This window comes from Humulus lupulus, chromosome 7 (assembly GCF_963169125.1).
Source record: "Humulus lupulus chromosome 7, drHumLupu1.1, whole genome shotgun sequence".
Lineage (NCBI taxonomy): Eukaryota > Viridiplantae > Streptophyta > Magnoliopsida > Rosales > Cannabaceae > Humulus > Humulus lupulus.
Window position 1 is genome coordinate 99,067,705 of NC_084799.1, and position 20,488 is coordinate 99,088,192.

Here is a 20,488-nt window from a genome sequence, read left to right on the forward strand (position 1 = left end):
CAAAACTTTAAACTTAGATTACCTTTGATTGGGTCGTTTCTCATCAAATCCTTCTATCAAGAAGCTTCTAATCTTTCCTAGGATCGCTTTGCCTCGATCCTCGCTTGATTCCGACTCCTAGAACTTGAGATTTCTTCGAAAGTGCCTCGAACGATAAAATGAACTAACGAGAAGAGAACGAGAGGATTTCTAACGTACACTTCTATCTGACAAGCTACTTCAAACTTAAGTAACCTCAAATAAAACCTAGTGCTCGGGGTCCCGAAAACACCCCCGGGGACATTATAGTCAAAACTCCCAGAATTTCCTCCCGATCTCAATAACTCCCAATTTATCATCAAATAACATTCTCATTACTCAATATCCCAATAAAAGACCCCCGTTATGACAAAACCGCTAATTTGAAATATAAGACCGTCTCATGCCGAATAGCTCGAATATATCTCCATAATAATGAGATCTCATTCACAAATCATAATATGCACCCAAATACACAAATATGCCCTCAACGGGCCAAATTACCAAAATATCATAATAATCAAATGTGGACCCACATGCATTCATATAACATCATATTATAATAAAATTCGCATAAACATGCATATTATCATTTAACGGCATAATTAAACAGTTATTGCCCTCCCGGCCTACTAATCCAACCATTAAACCACATTAGGGATTTTGGGGCATTACAGATACATGGGAGCTGGAGGCAGATATGCAGACTTAGTATCCCGAGCTGTTTAGGTAAAATTTCGAGGACGAAATTTTTGTAAAGGGATAGTTGTAACGTCCCAAAATTACCTAATAAGGCTTGGGCCTTGATTAGGGGGTCAGGATAGCAATATATGGAATTATAAGTTTATTTGGTATATTTGATTGTGATTATGTGATTTATATGATAATATAAATAGTTAGGCATGTTTAAGGATATTAAATATGCATGTGGGCCCGTTTTTTATTAGAAGGGCAATTTTCGTAATTTGGCTCGTTATGGGCATAATTGTATATATATGTGCATATATGTGATATATGTGAAAGATCACATTATTATGTGGGTTAATTTGGGTTACTCAACACGAGACGATCCTAAGGAACAAGTTAGCTGGAAAGTCACAACGGGACCCAATACCCGACTCGAGGCGAGTCAAGGGGTACTTTGGGTATTTGGCATTGAATTGGGTTATCGGGTAATGGGAATGAATAATTGGGTATATATTTGGAGTTAGTAAGTTTAGGAGGGAATACTGGGGAATTCGACAATTTTTCCCTCGGGGACATTTTTGGTACCCCGAGCCTCGAGATTAGCTTAAGTGAACTTAAGCCTTAGGAAAACATAAAGAAACATACAAACACCCCTCACAACTGACCCTTTCCCTCTTTGTTTTTCTCTCAACTGTTCTAAGGGAGCTCTTTGAAGAACTAAGGAGATTTTTGCTAGAAATTAAGGAATTGAAGGCTCGTGATTAGAATTTGGATAGCTTGAGGCTAGGGGAACATCATTCATAGTTAAGGTAACATTTTAATCTCTGTGTTTAACTAAATTATGTTAGAAATCACGACTGTTCTTGAGGTGTTCTTGAGCTGTATAGCTCAAGAGTTGAAGTTATCCACTACAACAATTTTGACATTTAATGACTCTCTATGATGTCTTACACCTATGGTGTAAGACATTAAATGTATTTAGGAATATTTGAAGTCTAAGTGTGTTAGTCATTAAAAGTTCTTCTTTATGACTAAGTATGTAAGTCATTAAAAGTGGTGGGAGACGTTAATTTCAAAATTTGGAATTAATTAATTAATTAAATTTGCAACTTATGAAGACCTTTAACGTCTCCCCTCGGTAGACGTGGAGGACATCTAACATCTCCCCTGGGAAAGCGTGCCACATCATACGTCTCCCCAGGGGAGACGTTAGATGTCCTCTACGTCTACCAAGGGGAGATGTTGAAGGTCTTCCCCTACTATATATACACAACTTCCTTCTTCCCCGAGTGAGACGAACTAGAGAGAGATCGGAGGGCGATTTCAGCAGCGTTTTTGGGTGATTTTATGGTGCCATTTCGCGATTTTGGGCTCTAAAAATCTCATTTAAGGTATATTTTTAAGATTAAATGAATGTATTATAGTTAGAATAATAATTTTTGTTTATTTTCTTTAATTATTAGTGGGTTAATATTGGATTTTTATGATTTATATATGTTGCAGCTTTGGGCGAAACTTGGCTCAATAAAATTGATTTCAAGCTTATTTGAGGTAAGATTTCAAGATTAAAATAATGTATTATTGTTAGAATGATAGCAAAAATTATTTTTGTGCATTATTTTATATGATTTGTGGGTTTATTAGAAATATTTGTTTAAAATATGAAAATTAATTTTATTGTAGATTTGAGATATACCACATTGTTTACTCTTTAAGATGATACAAATATGTTTACTATTTTTAAAAAAGATTACTATTTAATCCGAAAATATACATTTTTTTAATTTTTTTATTAATTTTTTAGGATTATTAAGTATATATATATATGTATATATGTTTTGCTAAAATTTATCTAATAACTTTGTCTAAAGTAAGGAAAAAAAATAATTTTAATTTTACATACCAAAGTGTATGTATAGATATAAGTAATTCAAGTATATATGTTTATGATTTTTTTTAATTTATATTAATATTTAATTTGAAAATTATATATATTTTAAAAGATTTGATCAACATTTAACTAGATTGATTATATAGAGTTATATTTTTTTTATAGAAATCTTTTATTTATTAATTAATTTAATTTTGTAGGTTGTGGTTAATTGGAGTGAGATTTTAGAGTGATTCTTGTGAGATTTTTGCCTCAAAATTTCTATTTCAAACACACATTTGAGGATTTTAAGATTCTAAAATTAAAATAAGTTATTGTTAATCAAATTATTTAGTGATATTTGTTTAGCAATCATTTATTTATTAACTAATTTATTTTTGTAGGTTGTGAATTTAATAGCAAAGTGTATTGCAAAGTGAAGTAAATTTGCTAGCTAGGATTATTAATTGCAAGAGGTACAAACATTCTCTTATTTCTTGTTTTAATATTATTAAACTTTTGTTAGAGGAGTTTGAATATCTTAAATATTCATCCATAGGGAAGTAGGTTTTGAGATTAAAATTATGTGTTGCAGTGATAACAGAAGGTTGAGAACTTTGTGTTTTAGTGAAGTATGTTTTGGAAATTTTGGCTGTGTGCTGCGGAGCTATAAGGAAGAAACTTATTGTATGTTGTTTGATTTGTTGTTCACAGATAGTTAAATCACAATTATAGGGGAAATGCTGCTCGATTTTGTCTAGAATTATGTATTCTATTATTAGCTAAATAACTAATATATATTCTACTTTGTATTTTTTGTAGCTAAACACTACGTCATATACACCAGCACAGATTAATGAAATGCGACAACATTGGGCGAACCATATGCTACCGACAATTCAAAGTCACCGTCCCACATATTAGGTTTTTGTTTACTTTTTCTTTCTTACTGTATATGTCTAGCTAACTAATGTAATATTTGTTAATTTTGTATGTTTAACAACAAATATTTCATTTTTGTATATTTAGCTAGCAAAAACATATTATATACACATTTCAGTTTTATTAATGAAAATTCACAATTTAAATTTGCATATAATTTAGATTTTTTAATTAATATATTTATTTCTATTTCAAAAAATATATATATATTTAATTCTATTAATTAATATACTCAAAATAATTATTTGATTATTTTTTTTAAAATACAAAAACCAATGATGACTCCCATGGGGAGACGTTGAATGTCTACAAAGTCTCCCCATGAGAGTCATCGTAGTGCCACTTTAGATTGCTCCTCCAACAACGTCTCCCCTAGGGGGAGACATTAAATATCTACAATGTCTCCCCCATATAGCCATTAAATTTCTATTTTGTTGTAGTGATCGTTTCACATGTCGATTGATCCTACTTGAATAGAATATACCTACTTAAGTGCTACATGTTTGTTTGCATGGTTTGCGTGGTTAGGGCTTGGCCCCGTTAAATAAGTATGATTATTATTATGAGTACGGTTACTTGATGGTGTAATGTGATTAACATGCATGCGTGCTCGTCCTGTTGGGGTATGCATATCCATATATGTTTCTGTATTGATATTTGAATACTTGGATTAGGGCTTGACTTATTAGTCAAGGATGGCAATAGCGCGTTGAACGCTGGTCGAAAGGCCTAGGCCTAAATCAGCAACTTACTATTACGTTGGCTAACCCTATGGTCATTGGAAAACCAAAGGTCTTTGGCTAGCTCTATGAATAGTTACCCAGAGTTAAGGGCGAGGGCCCCAGGTGACTCTATGGTCACGTAGCTAGGGCATAGGGCCTCGGAGTTGACTCTATGGTCAACTGTCCAGGGCAGCGGCCCCAAAATGGTCCAATGACCATTTATTTGTAACTGAATGACTATATATGAGTAGGTTATTACTGCTGCACATGCTAGATAAGTATCTGTGAATCTTTATTTTCTATTTATGCACATGCTTAAGTTTTCTTGCTGAGCCTGGCTCACGGGTGCATTGTGGTGCAGGTAACAGAAAAGAAAAGCTTGACCAACCATGAGTTGGAGAGCTTCGATGGTGGCATGTACATATGTGGTTGCTCGACCACTGATGATATCTCAGAGGAACTAGGGTTGTAGCCCTGTTTTTGCCGCTTAGGTCAGTCGGAGGTAATTTTTTATGTACATACACCTTTTTAAAAGTTTGGTTGTAATATTTTGGGATCCCATGAATGTATGAAACTTTTTAAATAAAATTCAACGGTTCCTTTGACCATTTTTGTTAACCTTATCCCTTGACATTAACCATAGTTACACATTTAAAACCAAATGACTTGATTAGCAAGTCTGACACAATTTAAAGTACACGATGTAACGATTCTGAATTAGGAGGACATTACATTGTCCATCTTCAGTGTATCTACCATAATATTCTTCACCTCTATCTAATCTCACTATCTTAATTTGCTTGTTGCATTGTTTCTCTACTTTAGCTTTAAATATCTTCAATGCATCTAATGCTTCGCTTTTTTGATGAAGTAAGTAGATATACCTGTAGTGTGAGTAATCATCTAAGAAGGAGATGAAGTATATATAACCATATGAGTCCATGTCTGGACTACATATATTAGTATGTATGATTTTTAATAGTTCAAAACTTCTATGGACACCACTTTTCTTAGACTTAGAGGTATGCTTTCCCTTAATGCACCCACACAAGTATCAAAATCGGTAAAATCTAAGGTATTGAATACCCCATCTTTCACTAACCTTTTAATTCTATCAATAGAGATATGTAACAATTTTCGGTGACAAAATGTAGAGGAATTCACATTCATAACACATACTTTATTGCAACTGTGAACATGCATAGTGTGGATGCCGAAATTCAGCATGAACGAGGCCCCCAAGGGCTGTCTCCCCGCATGCATCCATACGTGAGTCTCCAAGGGTTGTCTCCCCGCATGCATAGACACATGCATCCATACGCGAGTCTCCAAGGGCTGACTCCCCGCATGAATAGACACATGCACCCATACACGAGTCTCCAAGGGTTGTCTCCCCGCATGCATAGACACATGCATCCATATGCGAGTGTCCAAGGCCTGTCTCCCTGCATGCATAGACACATGCATCCATACACGAGTCTCCGAGGGCTGTCTCCCCGCATGCATAGACACATGTGTCTTGCTGTGCAAGACACATGCACCCATATCCATACACATGCACCACGAGGGTGTCCCGCGCATGAAGCCTCGTGCCTCAGGGAAGCCTCGCATCGCAGATGGAGCTTCGCACCTCGGGGAAGACACACACCGCGAGGGTGTCTTGGAACATATGGTGTAACGACCCAAAATCACTAATATGGCTTAAGGGCCTTGATTAGTACGCCGGGAAGGCATAATTGGTTTATGTGTGAGTTTATTGATTTAAATACATGCTTGTATGATTATGTGAATGAAAATGTGGTTAAATGTTATATCTGTGAGAACCACATTATTATGTGGGTAGATTTGCAAAGTGCGACTTGAGACGATCCTAGGGAGCTAGATAGCGGGAAAAGTCACAATGGGGCTTAATATTTGACTTTGGATAAGTCAGGGGTATTTTAGGTATCGAGTAGTTATTTAGACTATCGGGTTATGGAAATAAATATATGGAGATATATTTGTGGATAGAAAGCTTAGGCGGGAATATTGGGGAAATTTACCGTTTTTCCCTCGGGGACATTTTCGGTACCCCGAGCCTCAGGATTGGCTTAACTTGCTAGGATTAGACTAAGTTAATAAAAAAACAGATGAATAAAACAAAAACCGACCTCAGCTCTTCTTCTCTCTTCACTTCTCTTCCTTCTCCTTTCACTTTCTAGAAACTACAGAAAATTCAAGGAAAACCAGTTGGGAATTTAGTGATTTGGGTTGGAAACCTGTAGGTTGAATCTAGTGCTCAGCTAAGGGAACTCAACCAAGATTAAGGTAAGGGCTGAATCATACCTCTGAGCATTTGAATTTTGAGTTTTGGCTAGGTATTAAGGGTGTTTATGGGTTTGATGTTTAAGGGTTGAATTAAGTTAAGAAGCTTGGATTTTAGCTCAGGAGTTTGTCAAGAAAGTGGTTCAGCAAAAGAGGTAAGCTTCAACTCGTAATTTAGAGGTTTAATTTGAGTATTGCATGAATGGTTTTTGTAACGCCCTATTTCCTTAGAGCCGTTACTAAGTGAGTTTTGAGACAAAATAGTGCAATGAACTCGCTAACCGAGGTTTTGAAGCAAAAGTGTGACTAATAAAAGTTAAGGCTGTAATCTTTAAAAATGTGTTGACTCAATAAAAACTTCTAGTAATAGACAATTGGGATCCCAAAATAAGGTTTGAAAACCATTTACATCTTGAAATAAGTTTACAGTTGATCAGTTACAAAATCATAGATTATTACAGCCATTTTCAAATAAACCCCCAACCAAAGCAGTCGGGCAGGCCGAACATGTACACGTCTCTTCACGCTCTCCGTACTCATGGTTGGTTGACTCAGTCATTGCCCTTACCTGCAACACAGAGCACCCGTGAGCCGAAGCCCAGCAAGAAAACTCATGCAAAACATAACATATGCAATTTATACAATTTATCATAACAAATAATCCACAGATAAACAAGTCAACCATTAGACTAAGCAAACACGGCCAAGCCGCCCCAGCGCCTTACCGAAGCCTGGGGTATCGGTTCTCACCGCGAGGATAACTCATGTATCCCTTGGGTCCCACCCTGAATATAGCATCCCATGTGCTAGGTGTTACTTTCGGCCCACGGCCGCCCCGGCTTACGCCGTACTCGGCCCACGGCCGCCCCGGCCTACGCCGTACTCGGCCCTTGCCGTTCATTTCATCATAATCACACATATAGTACATTCGAAATAATCATTCACACACATCATGATTCATTTAAGGTTAAACATTTGCACATAATACAATCTGGGGCCATGCCCTAACCTCGGGTGTTATAGTTTTCTTACCTGACAATTCGATAGTTAAAATCACCTGACTCCTTGAGCACGATCCCACCCGAGCCTTAGCGCACACCTAGGCACAAACATAGGTCAAAGTCAACACCGAACCCCAAGTTCGAATACCTAGCCTCGGGACCAATCCCGAGCCCCTAGGAAGTCCTAAATCCCCAAAACAAAGCGGCGGAATCGAGCCCCGAACCCTAGGTCAAAATCCCTCATAAAAACCCAAAAATTCACCTCTGTGAACAGTGCAGCGCTACAGCGCTCTAAAGAGGGCGCTGTAGTGCTACAAGCAGAATGCACCCCCCCCAAGAAACAGGGACTAGCACTACAGCGCCCACTGACTAGCGCTAGTTGCAGCCCAGAAATCCCAAAATCGCATTTCTGCGATTTCTTCCAATCAATCTCAAACCAAACTTCCCCAAACCTTTTCCAAACCCAAAATCAAGCTTTTAAACACCTCACACTCATCCCAAGCATCCCAAGAACTCAATCCCAAGCTCAAGCAACCCAAAACTCAAAATCTACCATGATCAACCCTAAACTCAGAAATTCAGTCAACAACAAAGTTAAAGGCTTAGAATTCTTACCATTGATGCAAATTTCGACCTTGATTCAACCCTAGACCTCCTTAGCCTGTTCCTCATCAAGGCTTGCCCAGAAATTCCCTAAAATTCCCATCAACTCAGCTCAAAACACAGCTCAAACCATCAAAAACCCTTAAAACTGAAATCTCTAAAACTTACCTCAAAAGTTGATGTGTTCTTGCTAATCCTTGCCAAATATTCAAGTATAACCTTAATATTCTTGATGCCCAGCCTATCCTAGCTCTCCACCGAGCTTTTCCCCAAGAAAAACAGAGAGGAACGGTGCAAGAACGCACAAACCGTTCCTTGAGAAAGCCCCCCCTGTTTTCTCTCTTTTCTTTCTTTCCTTCTTCTTTCTTTTCTTTTTCTTTCAGCATACCCTCTCTCTATAAAGCCTTATATAAAAAAAAACCTATCTCCAAAAGCCAAATGACCAAAACGCCCTCCCTATAAATTCTAAATCCTTTTGTTCAAGTAGGGCCATTTTAGTCATTTACCCAATTCCCGCTAATCCTCAAGTGTCTCTAATATTTTCCCGTTGCTTCCCAATACCTGATAAATCACCAAATAATTATCCCCCATCATCAAAGTAAATCTCAATCTATTTCTCTGAATTCCTGTTCGTACCCCCAGGCTCGCCCCGAGCTGGGTATAAATTCTTGTCATGACTTTCCGCTAGCCTGCTCACTGGGATCGCCTCGAGTCACAAATCACTGATACACCCACATACCCCTGTGGTCTCAACAATCATCACATATCAATGCAGTTATGCCCAACATGGCCAAAATTACAATTATGCCCTTCTAACACGATCCGGGCCTACATGCATACTAATATACATACTCATGCATCTCAGATAAACAAATAGTCATATAACATGCTTTAAATCACAATCATGCATATAATTTATAAACATCACACATAAATCCCGTCGTGCCCCCCTGGCACGCTAATCAAGGCCCTTAAGCCTTAATAGCGAATTTGGGTCGTTACAGTTTTGGTGTTTGAGTTGCTGGGTTTCAGAAATCAAAAATGGAACTTTAGTAGGTTTTTAGGCTGGATTTCTGTTGGATTATGTTGTTAGAGTCATGCTAAAAGTTTTGTGATTAATGGGTTTTGAGTTAGGGTGCTTTGGGATGGTTTTGGATGGCGATCGGATGCTAGAAATGGTGGATTTTCTGGGCACAAAGGGGAAGGTCGCGGCTCTGTTCTAGAGCGTTGCGAGCCTACGAAGCAAGAGAGCCAGGGAGGCTCGGTCATGGGAGAGCGTCGCGGCGCCCTTCGGCAGGGTCACGGCGCGTGTCTGCTTGCTGGGGGCCTTGGGCTCTATTTTAAGGGCGAGCCGCGGCTAGGTTTCAAAGGCCGCAACCCTTAGGTGCATTCTTGAACATTTGGGGATTCTAAGCGCGGGAATCTAGCCTAGGGTGCTCGGGATCGATTTCACCACCGTGCTTGGTGGAATTCGATGTCCCAGAAGCTAGTATTGTACCCGAAAACCTTTATTTGAATATTAATGGAATCCAATATCTTGGTTGTGACTAGGTGTTCAGCTAGGGCTCGGGAAACGGATCGTGCTCGAGGAACGTCGCTCGTAATCAGTGAACGTAGGAATTAAAGGTAAGAAAACTGCACCCGGTTGTATATTTGTAATGGGACTAAGGGTTCCCTAATATGTATGCCTGAAAGGATGGTATTATGCCATGCAAACAGTGAACTAACGGCCTAAGAGTGCCAAGGGTTACACTAGCGCACAGGGCGCGGCTTGGCCACTGGTAGCCGAGGACACTGAGCTCGGTTTAAGCGTGCCGGAGTAAGTGGGGTAAACTGAGGGTGCGGCCTAAGTTGTTGGCCCTGACTATTATGTGACTGTTATTTGTGATTGGTTGTATTATTGGTTCTAAATAGGTGCTGTGTGGTTAATGTGGAATATTAAGTGTTCAATCATGCTTAAAGAATTAATTAACTGTTATTGTTGTTTGTGTTGCATATTATGTTTTCTTGCTGGGCCTTGGCTCACGGGTGCTACGTGGTGCAGGTAAAGGCAAGGGCAAACTTGACCAGCCCTGACTTGGAGAGCTCTGTGAGCTGAATGTACATGACCAGCTGCTCAGCCGCCACGGTTGGGGGAAAGGCAGGAACATGAGAACCAGAATTGTCTATTTTGCCTTAGTATGGCTGTTGGTTGTCTGTATTTTGGAGATTCTGTAAATCAACTTTTAAACACTGTTTGTTTTTGGGATCCACTGTATAAACTGTTAATTATATAAAGTGTAACTTTTGAGACCAAAACCATTTTTTAACCCTAGCACATTCGTGGTTAAGGACACATTTTTAAATTAATGACTTGATTAGCAAGTCCTGCACCTTTATAAGTACACAGTGTAGCGGTCTTGGCTATCCAGGGCGTTACAACTTGGTATAAAAGCATCCTAGGTTTAAGGATTCCTAAAGACCGGCTGGACATGTACATTCGCTGCTAGAGACAAGCTCGATTCAGGGTTTGGTAATGTGTATAGATGCTTATATGCTTATATGCCTGAAATGAGTTATGAATATTGTTGTTTATTAGATTAATAGGAAGCATGAGATACTGATAGGGCCTGGCCCTTGACTGTTGTATGAAAATATTAAGGCATGCTTATCAGCATCGCAGTGCATGTAAATGAATATTTGAATGATTAACTGTATATTGTGTTGGTGAATGCTTTTATCTTAGTTGTGGTGTGGTAATGCTGGGGCATGCTTATCAGCAGTCAATGCATGTGGATGAATGCCTATATTTTTGACTGTTTGTGATTGGTTATGTTCCTTTGATGGGTTTTGGGAAAGTTTTACCCTGTCATCATGGTCTGACTTTTGAGTCATTGATTGCAGATTGACTTGGATAGCTATGCGTCCAAGAAAATCTACGCGACTAGCCAGCACTGGGTCTGGGACCGGGGGTGATGACCACGGCTCGATTCCTCCGCCAGTCCCTGAGAACTGGCAGCAACTCATGGCAGATATGCAGGCTCGATTACAGAACCAGGATGAACAGATTCGCCTACTGCGACAACAGGCCCCATCAGGGAGCGCTGCCCCTATTGTACCACCTGCAGTGGTACCAGCTGTACAGTCTGGGGAGGTTGGGAACAGGTGGGAGCTGTTATATGAGCGGTTCAGGAAGCAGCAACCTCCAATCTTTGAAGAGGGACCTGATCCACTGAAGGCCGAGCAATGGCTGACTATGATTACTACTATCCTAGATTTTATGAGGATAGAGGGACATGACAGAGTGGCATGTGCCACGTATATGTTGAGAGAGGATGCCCGCATCTGGTAGGAAGTGGCTTCAGAGACTTGTTTAGCCAGAAATACTATAATGTTGCTGTCAGGGCAGCAAAAGTTAATGAGTTTGTGCGTTTGGTGCAGGGCAATATGATTGTTACAGAGTATGCCCTAAAATTTGACAGGCTTTCAAAGTTTGCACCAGATCTTGTGCCTACTGATGCTGCTAGGCAAGAAAGATTTATCAGGGGACTTAATGCTATGATAGCTCGGGATGTCATGATTACAACGGTACCTGGAGGAACAACTTATGCCCAGGCCGTTGAGAAAGCTCTTGCCGCTGAGGAAGCGGAGAACAAGATTTGGAGGGAAAGTGCGGTGAGGCGCGAGGGCCGCAGAGTGGTGCCTCCTTATTCAAGGACAGGTAGGGGTGGAGGCCCAGTGACTTCAAGAGAAAGACTCCTGACACTTCGACTGTTGCTGGTCCTGACATGAGGAGTCAGGGGGGCCGTCAGGGTGGTGGTGAGGCATGGCGGACCTATCCAGAGTGCCCGAGGTGTAGAAGGTGTCACCTGGGCGAATGTCGGGCCAAAGCTTGTTTTGTGTGCGGAATAGTGGGACATCTTAGGAAGGACTGCCCAACAATGAAGAAAGGTGAAGCAGGGAAAGTGGACAGCTTGACTCTAGCTCGAGTATTCACTTTGACACAGGCAGAGGCCGAGACTAGTCCCTTGATGGTGACAGGTCAGCTTTCTAGCGCTGGCTCTCCTTTTACTGTATTGATTGATTCTGGTGCTACACATTCCTTTGTTTCTAGTAAATTGATTGATAGATTATGTAGACCTAGTGAATATCGGACTGCGGGGTTTGGGACTTTATTGCCTATAGGGAACTGGTAATTTCTAGGAGATGGATTAGGGCACTGCCAGTGATGGTTGACAGTAGGTAACTTTCGGTGGATTTGATTGAGTTAGACATGGAGGATTTTGACATGATTCTGGGGATGGACTGGTTGGTTAGATATGGGGCTACGATTGACTGCAGGAAGAAGATGGTGACTATTGAGCCTGAGGGCGAGGGTCCTTTTTTTTTGTGGGTGCGATATGTGGACCCCGCATACCCATGATTTCAGCGTTGAGAGACAGAGACTTGTTGCAGGGAGGATGCATAGGTTTTCTAGCCAGTGTAGTGGATACCACTAGGGTTATGCCGATAGGGCCGGGAGAGACCAGATTGGTGTGTGAGTTTTTGGACGTATTTCCTGAGGATTTACCAGGGTTGCCGACGGCAGGGAGATTCAGTTTGAGATTGAGTTAGCATCGGGGACAGAACTAGTATCAAGGACACCATACAGAATGACACCAACTAAGTTGAAGGAATTAAAGATATAGTTGCAGGAGCTTCTGGATCTGGGTTTCATCAGACCTAGTGTTGTTTGTTAATGCTCACCATGGGGCGCCCCAGTGTTGTTTGTTAAGAGGAAGGATGGGACGTTGAGGATGTGTATAGATTACCGAGAATTGAACAAGTTGACCATAAAGAATAAGTACCCTCTACCAAGGATTGATGACTTGTTCGATCAGCTGCAGGGAAAGACGGTGTTCTCAAAGATTGATCTACGATCTGGTTATCACCAGCTGAGGATCAAAGATGAGGATATACCGAAGACGGCCTTTCAGACGCGATATGGGCACTATGATTTCTTGGTCATGTCTTTTGGTTTGACCAATGCCACGGAAGCTTTTATGGATTTGATGAACAGGATGTTCAAGGACTTCTTAGATCAGTTTGTCATTTTCTTCATCAATGACATTCTAGTATACTCCAGTTCAGAGGCAGAGCATGAGCAACATCTTCGACAGGTTTTACAGAGGTTAAGGGAGCATCAGTTTTACGCCAAGTTTAAAAAGTGTGAGTTTTGGTTGCCAGAGGTGACTTTCTTTGGTCATATAGTTGGTGCATAAGGGATTAAGGTGGATCCGTCCAAGGTGGAAGCAGTGAGAGATTGGCCGAGGCCAAGGAATGCCTCGGAGGTGCGGAGTTTCCTTGGGTTGGGCGGTTATTACAGGTGATTTTTGGAGGGATTCTCAAAGATCGCTTCACCGATGACAAAGTTGACAAGAAAGAATCAAAGGTTTGCTTGGTCAGAGAGGTGTGAGAACAGTTTCCAAGAGTTGAAGCGATGACTTATTTCTGCACCTGTGCTGAGTCTTCCTTCGGAGGAAGGAAAGTTTGTGGTTTACTGTGATGCATCGAGGATGGGTTTAGGCTGTGTGCTGATGCAGAATGAGAAAGTTTTAGCCTATGCATCGCGGCAGCTGAAGGAGTATGAGCAGCGGTATCCTACTCATGATTTGGAGCTGGCGGTAGTTGTATTCGCACTGAAGGTTTAGCGGCATTACTTGTATGGGGAGAAGTGTGATATATACACCGACCACAAGAGTTTGAAATATTTCTTCACTGAGAAGGATCTGAACATGAGACAGAGGCGTTGGTTAGAGCTGGTTAAGGATTATGACTGCGATATCCTTTACCACCCGGGGAAAGCCAACGTGGTGGCGGATGCATTGAGCCAGAGGGGCCCAGGACAGTTGTATAGTTCCACCCAGATCTCGAGGGAGTTAGCAGATGAAATGACCAGAGCAAGGATAGAATTGGTGGTGGGCCAGTTAGCTAATATTACCTTGCAGTCGACCCTGCTAGAGAGGATTAAGGAGGGACAATTGGCGGATGCACAGTTGCAGGAAGTTAGGCAACATGTTTTAGCGGGGACAGCTAAGGATTATTATGTCTCTGAGTCTGGTATGCTTCGATATCAGAGGCGGATTTGTGTTCCAGCAGATGACAGGATCAGGCGAGAGATACTGGATGAGTCTCACACTATGCCATACTCGCTTCATCCGAGTACCACAAAGATGTATCAGGATCTACGGACATTATACTAGTGGCCCGGGATGAAGAAGGATGTGGTAGAGTATGTGTCTAGATGTTTGACATGTCAGCAGGTAAAGGCTAAGCATTAGCGACCAACGAGATTGCTTCAGCCTTAGGGTATCCCAGAATGGAAGTGGGAGGATATTACGATGGAATTTGTGGGAGGTCTACCCAGGACAGTGGGACTATGTTATTCGGTGTGGGTGATAGTAGACAGATACACCAAGTCAACTCATTTTCTACCAGTGAAGTCGACCTATACAGTGGAACAGTATGCAGAGTTGTATGTGAGGGAGATAGTTCGTCTCCATGGGGTTCCAAAGTCTATTGTATCTGATCGAGACCCCATCTTTACCTCTAAGTTTTGGGGAGCTCTGCAGAGAGCTATGGGGACTCAGTTGAGGTTTAGCACAGCTTTTCATCCTCAGACTGATGGACAGTCTGAGAGGACGATTCAGGTGTTGGAGGACATGCTTAGGGCATGTGTGATTGATTTCGAGGGGTCTTGGAGTAAGTATCTACCGTTGATTGAGTTCTCGTATAACAACAGTTATCAATCCACGATTGGAATGGCTCCTTATGAAATGTTATATGGGAGAAAGTGTAGATCACCCATTCATTGGGATTAGATGGGTGAGAGGAGGTACTTAGGGCCGGATATGGTTTAGAAAACTAATGAGGCTATTGAGAAGATTCGAGCCAGAATGCTTGCTTCGCAGAGTAGACAGAAAAGCTACGCTGATCATAAGCGTAGGAATGTGGAGTTCCAGGTTGGGGAGCACGTGTTTCTGCGAGTCTCACCATTGAGAGGGGTAAGGAGATTTGGAGTAAAGGGCAAGCTAAGCCCTCGATTTGTTGGACCTTTTGAGATCTTAGAGAGGGTTGGACAGGTGGCTAATAGGTTGGCCTCGCCACCGTCACTGTCAGGAGTTCATGATGTATTCCATGTCTCCATGTTGCGGAAGTATGTTTCAGATACAACACATGTGCTGAAGTATGAGGACTTGGAGTTACAGACAGATTTTTCCTATGAAGAGCGACAAGTTAAGATTTTGGACCGGAAGGACAAAGTTTTATGGAATAAGACAATTTCGTTAGTTAAGTTGTTGTGGAGAAATAGCAAGGTTGAGGAAGCGACCTGGGAGTTAGAGACAGCAATGCAGGATCAGTATCCCGAGCTATTCAGGTAAATTTCGAGGACACAATTCTCAGTAGGAGGGGATAGTTGTAACGACCCAAAATCACTAATATGGCTTAAGGGCCTTGATTAGTGTGCCGGGAAGGCATAATTGGTTTATGTGTGAGTTTATTAATTTAAATACATGCTTGTATGATTATATGAATGAAAATGTGGTTAAATGTTATATCTGTGAGAACCACATTATTATGTGGGTAGATTTGCAGAGTGCGACTTGAGGCGATCCTAGGGAGCTAGATAGCGGGAAAAGTCACAACGGGGCTTAATATTTGACTTTGGATAAGTCAGGGGTATTTTAGGTATCGAGTAGTTATTTAGACTATCGGGTTATGGAAATAAATATATGGAGATATGTTTGTGGATAGAAAGCTTAGGCGGGAATATTGGGGAAATTTACCATTTTTCCCTCGGGGACGTTTTCGGTACCCTGAGCCTCGGGATTGACTTAACTGGCTAGGATTAGACTAAGTTAATAAAAAAAACAGAGGAATAAAACACAAACCGACCTCAGCTCTTCTTCTCTCTTCTCTTCTCTTCCTTCTCCTTTCACTTTCTAGAAACTACAAAAAATTCAAGGAAAACCAGCTGGGAATTTAGTGATTTGGGTTGGAAACCTGTAGGTTGAATCTAGTGCTCAGCTAAGGGAACTCAACGAAGATTAAGGTAAGGGCTGAATCATACCTCTGAGCATTTGAATTTTGAGTTTTGGCTGGGTACTAAGGGTGTTTATGGGTTTGATGTTTAAGGGTTAAATTAAGCTGAGAAGCTAGGATTTTAGCTCAGGAGTTTGTCAAGAAAGTGGTTCAGCAAAAGAGGTAAGCTTCAACTCGTAATTTAGAGGTTTAATTTGAGTATTGCATGAATGGTTTTGGTGTTTGAGTTGCTGGGTTTCAGAAATCAAAAATGGAACTTTAGTAGGTTTTTAGGCTGGATTTCTGTTGGATTATGCTGAGTTAGGGTGCTTTGGGATGGTTTTGGATGGCGTTAGGATGCTAGAAATGGTGGATTTTCTGGGCACGAAGGGGAAGGTCACGGCTCTGTTCTAGAGCGCTGCTGGCCTACAAAGCAAGAGAGCCAGGGAGGCTCGGCCAGGGGAGAGCGTCGCGGCGCCCTTGGGCAGGGTCGCGGCGCGTGTCTGCTTGCTGGGGGCCTTGGGCTCTATTTTAAGGGCGAGCCGCGGCTAGGTTTCAAAGGTCGCAACCCTTAGGTGCATTCTTGAACATTTGGGGATTCTAAGCGCGGGAATCTAGCCTAGGGTGCTCGGAATCGATTTCACCACTGTGCTTGGTGGAATTCGATGTCCCAGAAGCTAGTGTTGTACCCAAAAACCTTTATTTAAATATTAATGGAATCCAATATCTTGGTTGTGACTAGGTGTTAAGGCTAGGGCTCAGGAAATGGATCGTGCTCGAGGAATGTTGCTCGTAATCAGTGAACGTAGGAATTAAAGGTAAGAAAACTGCACCCGGTTGTATATTTGTAATGGGACTAAGGGTTCCCTAATATGTATGCCTGAAAGGATGGTATTATGCCATGGAAACAGTGAACCAACGGCCTGAGAGTGCCAAGGGTTACACTAGCGCACAGGGCGCGGCTTGGCCACTGGTAGCCGAGGACAACTTATTATGCACTGAGCTCGGTTTAAGCGGGCCGGAGTAAGTGGGGTAAACAGAGGGTGCAGCCTAAGTTGTCGGCCCTAACTATTATGTGACTGTTATTTGTGATTGGTTGTATTATTGGTTCTAAATAGGTGTTGTGTGGTTAATGTGGAATATTAAGTGTTCAATCATGCTTAAAGAATTGATTAACTGTTATTGTTGTTTGTGTTGCATATTATGTTTTCTTGCTGGGCCTTGGCTCACGGGTACTACGTGGTGCAAGTAAAGGCAAGGGCAACCTTGACTAGCCCTGACTTGGAGAAATCTGTGAACTGAATGTACATGACCAGCTGCTCAGTCGCCACGGTTGGAGGAAAGGAAGGAACATGAGAACCAGAAATGTCTATTTGGCCTTAGTATGGCTGTTGGTTGTCTGTATTTTGGAGATTCTATAAATCAACTTTTAAACACTGTTTCTTTTTGGGATCCACTGTATAAACTGTTAATTATATAAAGTGTAACTTTTGAGACCAAAACCTTTTTTTAACCCTAGCACATTAGTGGTTAGTGACACATTTTTAAATTAATAACTTGATTAGCAAGTCTTGCACCTTTATAAGTACACAGTGTAGCGGTCTTGGATATCTAGGGAGTTACATATGGAGTTTAAGACCTCCTGAATGGGCGTATGAGGAACAATAAGAGAGACCCAAAAGAATACAAAATAGCTTGGAAGCAAATACATGTCTCAAAGGAGTGAGAATAACCATTTGGTACAAGGTACCTGTACATATACGGGTGCAGGATGTACGACCATGAGGAGGAAGGAGGCGTGATCCTGACATCCATATCAGGTAAGTGGTTGTGGAACAAACTAGTATGAAGAGTGGAGGCACTACCTGGACTTCTCTGATCATGTAACAGGGTAGACACCACAACCTTCTGCAACCACTACAACCTGGGCCACTACTCTGACAGTGTACATGTGTACAATCTTGTCCCTCGGGACCACAATGTACTGAGAGCCATTAGAGCTCTCCTATAAATACGGACTCACATCATCATCAGGGGGAAATTGATTGTATATAGAGACACTTAATGAAAACACGATTCTAGCTCCATTGTAGTTCTACATTTTTGTTCCTTCCATTGATTTCCATCTTCTACTCATATACCTATGGCAATATAGTTGGTGTTTCCTAACTTTATATCTTTGACGAGTTCTCACTGTCAACAGCTTGGCACTGTCTGTGGGAAGGAACAAACCCCAGGCCAACATTCTTTCATCACTTCGGATGGAAAATGGCAAGGCGTTCAAAAAACTTGCAGCAACTACAAGATGTTGAGGTTCACCTAGAGGGAGAGCAACTGAGGGCCTCCCAGAAAGACCCCCCTCCGCCTAAGCAAGGGGACATGCTGGAGGAAGGTGATCTGCCAAGGGGGGAGAAGGAAACATCGTCCCCAGCTGTCTGGCCTGACGGAGAACACCCAGAGCCACCAACGCATCCACATGCCCAACCTTCGATGCCACCACGCTCCGGCCACCAAGACCATGGTCTTTCGACATGGGGGCCAGGCAAAAGTCCCCATATACACTCAATGAGTTCCAGCTCAAAGACTCGCTTCTATGTGGATGAAATTCGCGAGTTGCACAAGAAGAATCGAAAGTTGGAAGCCACGCTAGAGAACATGCATGAGGTTTTAAACGAACTTCAGCAAGGAAAGTCGTGCCTACCCCTTCTGAAGCACAAAGAGAAAGAGGGGAAACCACCGTCCCCGTGGATGATGAGAGAACCCGACTTTCCACCAGCAACACTCCCCAGACAAAATACCATGAGGGACCTAGGCCGGCGAAATAGCCCTAGGACCAAAGGCGGAGGAACAACGATGGTCATAGGAATGAGGCCGAAGTCACCTCTAAGGAGGTGATACCTGACCTAAGCAATAAGCTCAATGGGCGGAGGTCAGAAGTGAGGACGACGCCCCATATGGCCCCTCCGAAGGACAGAGAAAAGATAAAGGCCAATCCCATCAAGATGAGGGACTCTTTGCATAGGAGGCGGCAAAAGCTAAACATCGAGATGAGAAGCCTTCGGAGCAAGATTGTCACGGCGTCAGGGGGCAAGTTAGTGATGAAGAGTTCGACTACGAGTCACCTTTCACACAAGAACTACAGTTGGAGTGGCTCCCGACCAACTTTAAAGAACCTCATATGACTCCATACGAGGGTACCTCGGATCCCAAGTATCACTTGGACGTCTTCAACGATTTAATGAAGCTGAAAGGGATCAACAGAAGAGCAAGGTGTCATTGTTTTGCCATCACACTAAAAGGTCTAGCATACAAATGGTTTAAAAGGTTGAGACCAGGGTCTATTAGGTCATGGCAACAATTTTTCGATGAGTTTCTCCAACAGCATCATTTCGTACGCGATTATTCCTTACTAGGAACTAGCCTCGCTAATATAAAACAAGGTGAAGGGGAGAGCTTGAAGAGCTACATCCACAAGTTCAATATGGAAGCAGCTAAAGTGGGAAGCTTGACCAGGGGAGAACTCAAGATGGCAATCCTGGCTGAAGTGCGCCTAGGCAGTAAGCTTTGGGATAATATGCTCAAAAGGGAGGTCACAGACTTAGACGATTTCTATGAGCAGGCACAGAAGTACATTCGTGTCGAAGACGGCCATGAGAACTTGAAGGCATCCCTTGTCAAGCCCTCAGCCCCTGAGAGTTCGAATGACGCAAATAAGAAAAGGGTGTATGAAGGCCCAAGAGATGACCACCAGAGGAAGCACAAACATGGAGGTAATCCCAGGCAAGCATCCCACACCTTCTACACTGACCTGACACATAGTAGGGAGTATATCTTCATAGCAAACGAGAATCAGGTCCCCTTCAGGAAACCCCCACCAATGAAGAAAGATCAGTCAAAGAGAGACCCTGGAAAGTACTGTCAGTATCATAAAGACATTGGCCACACCATTGCGGAATGCACTCATTTAAAGGTGGAGATAGAGGAACTCATACGCATGGAATACTTGGGTAGATATGTCCGAAGAGACAATGAAAGACCAGATGATAGACCACCCTCGCCACGAATGCGAGACATAGCCCCAAAAGTGCAAGGAGAGGTGAGGACGATCTTCGGAGGACCAGAATTTGAAGGAGGATCGAGAAAAGGGCGAGACAGGTACGCCAAGGAAGCGAGGCGAAGCCCACCCTCATGCATGCTAAGCTTAGAACAGCGACCCCGAAGAACTTTAAAGGGCAAATTGACTCAGTAACCTTCAGCGAAGAAGACGCGCGGGTGTGCATTTCCCTCACAATGACCCTTTG